The sequence below is a fragment of the Mastigoproctus giganteus genome, chromosome 10 (assembly GCF_048544385.1).
Source record: "Mastigoproctus giganteus isolate SK-2022 chromosome 10, ASM4854438v1, whole genome shotgun sequence".
In the NCBI taxonomy this organism is placed as follows: Eukaryota; Metazoa; Arthropoda; class Arachnida; order Uropygi; family Thelyphonidae; genus Mastigoproctus; species Mastigoproctus giganteus.
In genome coordinates this window covers 224,387,725-224,393,724 of record NC_143584.1, presented here as the reverse complement: position 1 = coordinate 224,393,724, position 6,000 = coordinate 224,387,725, and positions in this window count along the sequence as shown.

Sequence of the window (6,000 nt, the reverse complement as noted above, 5' to 3'; positions counted from 1 at the left end):
GCCCTTACTATGGTGCATCTGCCTCTGTCTTAATGGGGATTTGTCATGGTATATTACTTTCACTGACTCGTCAAAGAACTTCTATACAAACAAGCTACAACTACACAAGGAGTGACTGGAAGGTATTTTTGAATTCCAGTGTTTCTTAATCCATGTTGTTTGTACCAGAAAACCACTATTCGTACTACAGTTAAATTCTCATAATATTTAACCATTTATATTAATTAATGTAAGGACGGGTCCTTACAGGATCTTGTCTGTGCTGCTGCTACTGTCAAAGAAACTTCAGGTGTGTTCGACCGTGTCCATGCTGTGTCGGTGTGACGCATGCATCGCGTCTGTTTCATGGTGGAACCTTCGAGCATCTGTTGTAACATCATGAAATGCATCCATCTCGTACTCCATTGTTAATATTATGTCAAATAAATGTTTGCCACTAATTACTGTCTTGTGTCATTTCTGCTTCTTGTGCCTCTGCTACTACTTTCCCGTGACGTTTCCAGTTATGGGTTCCTACGCGATTCACATTCCTTTAGATAATACCTATCTCCCATAAATGTTTTTACCAATATTTTCGAGACGCCCCGTATATCACAGGTTATGCCAAGAATGTCAGTGGGGATGCTGTATTTTTTTTTTCTGTAGCAGAGACCTTTGCACACGCCACTGGACGTACACCTGCCAACACCTGCAATGTAACAGTCGTCGTAGCCTAGTGGTCAGGCGCGCGGGTGCATAAGTACACGTGCCTTGAATGACCGGGGTTCAAGCCCTTGACTGCTGAATACGGTGCTGTTTCTTGTATTCTGTCTATCTTGTGAACTCCTCCGACCGTTTCGTCGTCCCGGAGTATAAACAGATAATTTTTTTTTTTTTTTTTTTTTTTTACTGCAGGACGACAGCATGGTAAGGAGCATATTTGAAGTGTGATCAATTTAGTTGTAAGTTCATGTTGTTTCCCTATGCGACATACGCATCCCAGACATATGTGGCATGGGGTGCGTGGGACAAAAACAGCTTTGTAATATAGGGCAAGTTTTCCCTATTTAATCCCCAATCGGTCGTGGTGCGTCTGATTAGAGCTTTCATAAGTTTTTATTTGATATTTGAAGTCGGGTGGTTGATAGCCCACAATTTAATCGGCATCTGCATTAACCACCAATATATTTAAGTTGTGAAACCTCTGGGATCTATCTGCCACTAATTTTAATGAGCAGAGGTCTGGCATTGGCAAAGTTTCCCCTTGAAGTCATCAATTTTGTCTTTGAAGAGGATATAGCTACCCAAACAAGGTCAGAGAGGAGCATATTGGCAAGAATTCCTTGTAGCGATCCCACAAGAACCCCCTATTTTTCCACAGTAGATCTCGGGACAAATAGCGGTTTCTTGTAGTTGTAGTTAACGTTGACAACTCGCCACAGACACCCTTGCTGTACCATGGAATCATCAACGGCCTGGAGAAGAATAGTGGGCCCAGCCGCTTCGGTGTTTTGTATTTCGTGTCCCTTTCCTTACGAAAGTCATAATTTTGGTTGCATTTTAAGTAATGAGTATCACTTTAGGGATTAACGTACAACAGGGTAGACTTCCTACAAGTTGAGACCCTAAATTAAAGGATGTAAATAAGACCCTAAATTAAAGGATGTAAATAAGAACCAAATCAGCTTATAGATTTTTATCCTCACCAAAGATAACAGCGAGATCACAAAAATGGCTGCCCAATGAAATATAAAATAAGTTGTGAAACCTCTGTTATTTGTCGTATCAGGTAGGTTCAGATAATATATTTACTTGATTATAGCGTTGGAGCAGGAGACCGTATCTGAAATGGTAGCAAAAGGCTCAACTGGTCTTTACTGAAATCACGGTCTGGCACCACCAAGCTGGGACTTCAGCAACACACGCAAATGCGTTGACCGAGGTTCGAGTCCACATGGCTGCTGGAATAAAATATGTTGTGTATTCTTTTGATGGCCACAAGTGGTGGTAAGAATACGGGAAATGCACGTAGATTCTAACCACTGAATTAAAACGTGCGTACTACTCGACTACGCATTTGACCGCATACAGGCGAGCGGTCAAAACAGGGTCTTGACAGAATATATATATTTGCAAATCTTCTATATACGTTATGTTGCAATAAATATCATTTATTCGGTTGGCACACCATTTAACAGAACCCAAAAACAGCTCTACAAATACTGGTATAGTGTAAAAAAATTACGGTGGTCCTGGGTGTACAAATACTGAGTACAAAGTACAAAGTATGTTGAGGGTCAAACGGCACCAGGAATTTCTCCCATCTCCGCGAGTGTTCGCTGTATCGAGGGACAGTACTCTGTCAAGACCAGAGATTTAAAAGTGTGTGGATCATGTGTTGTGTAGTATGTTGTGCCCATTGTTCTTCTGGCCTATTGGCCGTCGAGCCCCTGATGAGACCCGACGTTGTCCGTACTATGCCAACGAGGAGGCTGGCCAGGTGTACCTTGAAATTTATTATACTCTGGCAGGTCCCGCCGCCTAATTTCCTGGGATTTCAGCGGCTGGGTCCTATAGAAAAAAAAAAAAAAAAAAAAAAAGATAGATAATCGCGGTGGTATAATTGCAAAATCGCTATTAAGTTGGTATGTGGGGTTTGTTCCCCGAAATTACCATGGGATTGTACGCTAAAATGACAAGTTCTAGAGGCCTAATGGGGCGGGCAATAATTTTGGTGCTAATTTAAATTTGGATGCGTGGGGCTTTCGCGGTGAATAGTCAAAGAGAAGGGTAGGGAGACTGAAGGCTGGGGGGAAGAAAGAGAAGTAAGGGGCCGATAGGGTAGATGGCCCCTACAGTCAGTGGGGCATGCCCATGCCCCACCAGAGGGAAAGGGGGATGGCAGGAGGAGGAGAAGACAGCGAGCCATCTCCCCCCCCCCTGCCAAGGAATAGGAGTGAAAGCAGGCTGGTCAAGGTTGCCAGCCCAGATCGCCATATGGCTAGGTGGCAGCAATGTGCTGCAATCATTTCTCTGAGCCCTTGCATGGTAGTATCTGGGAAGGTTTCCGTGGTTGTGTAGACATTCTGCTGGCCTGCACGGCATGGTTGTTTACTGCAGTGGTTGAGGCTGTGGGAGCGTCCTTCTCCTTGTGAAGAGGTCCTGGGCCAGCTGCGCGAATGCCTTGTATGTGTCAACTTCAGTTATGGCGAGGTCTTCTTGATTACGGAGGTTAAGCTGTGTTCTAGTAATGAACCTGCAATAGAGGTCCTCATATAGTGGGCAACTGTACATTAGGTGCTCCCACGTTTCACGTTCACCACAGAGGCAGAACGGTGTATCACTCAGTCCAAATCCTTGTAGTTTGTCTCTAATGGCCCCGTGTCCCGTCAGCAGGTAGGTGGTGTAGAGTCCTGGTGAGAGCCACGGTGGATAATTCGGGTATACCAGCCGTATGTTGGGTAGAAATTTTCTAGTTATTGCACCTTTGCTGGAGGTCTCCCAGCGGGCCTGCCAAGTTTGTTGGAGGTAAGCGGAGAGACGGCTCCTTTCTACTTTGGGATCATTTGACAGATCTATGGTGTAGTCGAGGCATGTTGCCGTTCTGCCTTTGGTCAGTTGATAGAGTAGCCCATGCTTAACAATCTCCAGGTCCAGAGGGAGGGATCCCGTTAGAGCCTGGAGTGCGTGGGTACTTACAGTGTTACATGCTCTCGAGATGGTTAAGAGTATGTGTCGCTGTGTAGTCTCCAATTTTTTCCGGTTCACTGCAGTGGTAGCCTTGCGATACCATATTCCAGAAGCATATGTAATCGCTGGCAGGAAAATAGCTTTATAGTAGAGGCTGAGGGTTTTCCGCCTCAAACCCCATTCCTTGCGTGTGATTCGCGCAAAAAGTGCGGAGTATCCTCTAATTTTCTTCCGTAAGTGCACTATATGTGGTGTAAAGCTCAGGTTTTTGTCTAGTACGACTCCAAGGTGCTTTAATTCGGTGGTAAGCTTGATTGTGTTACCTTGTATCTTGATTTGAGGGGGTCGTCTGGTGTCTAGGGCTCCTTTTAATAATATAGATCTTGTCTTCGAGGATGAGATGTTCAAGTTATTGTTGTTAGCCCAGTCCTCTAGAGTTTCTATTGCTCTGTTGGCGGTGTTCTCCAGTTGCGCCCTAGATCCCCCAGGCAGCATCAGAACCACATCATCCGCATAGGCTAGGGGAACGACGTCGCCGAGTTCCAGGTTCAAAAAGCCATCTAGAACCAAGTTCCATAGGAGTGGGCCCAGGATTGAGCCCTGTGGGCATCCTCTGAATACTTCTCTTGTTACTGAACAATATGGTGCTCTGACTGTCACGAACCTATTCGACAGGTAGGATTTGATGACTTGATACAGATTTGATGGTAGGTTGGCTTTCCGGAGTCGGGCCAGGACGCTTGGCCACCATAAAGTGTCAAACGCCCCAGCAAAGTCTATTGCTATGACCAGAAAGTATTTCTGATCTGAGGTAGTTGCAGCATTTGTAATATTTTCCAGGACATCCAAGGTTGAGCATCCCTTCCTAAATCCATATTGTCGGGGTGACTGCAAGCCGGCTGCAGTGTAGTGGATCCCTATTCTGTTTCTTAATAAGTGCTCAAAGAGCTTGCTCAGGACTGATAACAGTGCTATGGGTCTGTATGACCCCGGAAGGTCCAGTTGTTTGTTGGGACTTTTGGGAATGAGGCACAAGTTTGCAGTTTTCCAGGCCTGGGGGAACAGGCCTTCTTTGAGGCAGTGGTTGTATAGATTAAGAAGCACCTCTGGAATGGTTTCGACGGCTTTCTTGACAATCTCTGGCTCCAAAAGATCAGAACCAGGAGACTTCTTGTTTCTAATCCTCATGGCAGCTGTTTCCAGTTCAAGTTTGGTGAAAGGTTCTTCTGTTGCAGTCGTGTAGTAGGTTTCATTGTCTGCACAGAGGGTTATCTGCTCTGGGGTAGAGGGGGCAAGATGGTCTTGAAACATGGTATCCATGATGTTAATAATTGTTTCCTGCCAGGTCCGGGTATAAGTACCCTGCCGTGTCCTCGTCGCTGGTATGGTCTCACCCCTGGGGAGTTTGTTTGTGGTTACTCTGTATACCACACCCCAGGGGTTATCATTCCCAGTGGTAGAAACAAGGTGTTCCCAACTGCGCATCTTACGCTGGCGAATGGTTGCCGTGTATAGGTTCCTTGCATCTCGGAAGTTCTGTCTCAGTGCCTCCACTTCCGCTGCCGGCTGGGAGCGCCTTGCCCGCTGGAAGAGTTTCCTTCTCCTGTGCACCTCCTGCCTAAGCCTCTGTAGCTCTGGAGACCACCAGGGTACAGCCCCCGGGGTTGGGTTTTTCTTTTTGATAGAGGTGTTGGCAGCTTCAGTGATGAGACCAGCGACCGTCATCTGATGCTGATCCGGGCTGAGTCCAATGATGTTCAACGATTGGGCTGCTGTGGTCAGTGTGGCTTGGAAGAGTGGCCAATCCGCCTTCTCTATGGCATATCTTGGCTGTGCCTGCCTCACTGCTTGGTGTCGACTAAGGGAGCGCTGGAGCTCAAACGTGATGGCCCTGTGGTCCGACGTGGTCCAGCTTTCTTGGACGGTCCACGATGTTAGGTGGCCAGCGAGGGATCTGGTAGCCAGAGAGACATCGATTGTGGCCTCCCCCATCGAACTAGAGAACGTTGCCAGATTGTTTGGCCGGTTGAGGACTGTGTACGGACTATTTGCTAAGTAGTCTTCAAGTTGTTGCCCGTTCTGTACTCCACGTCTATCCATGGTCTCGCTGAACCACGCTGGGGACCTGCAATTCACATCCGCTCCCACGACAATTTTACTGTTTGGGAAGTCTGTCTGGAGGCTCCTCAGATATCTGGTTACTGGTAGTATATCTTCACCTGGGTGACAGTATAGCGATACCGCATAAAATTCACCCAGGGGCGTGATAATATGGGCACATGCAGCCCAGGATGTGCAGTAGTTGGTTAGTTTTGTTGCCGTTATATTTGG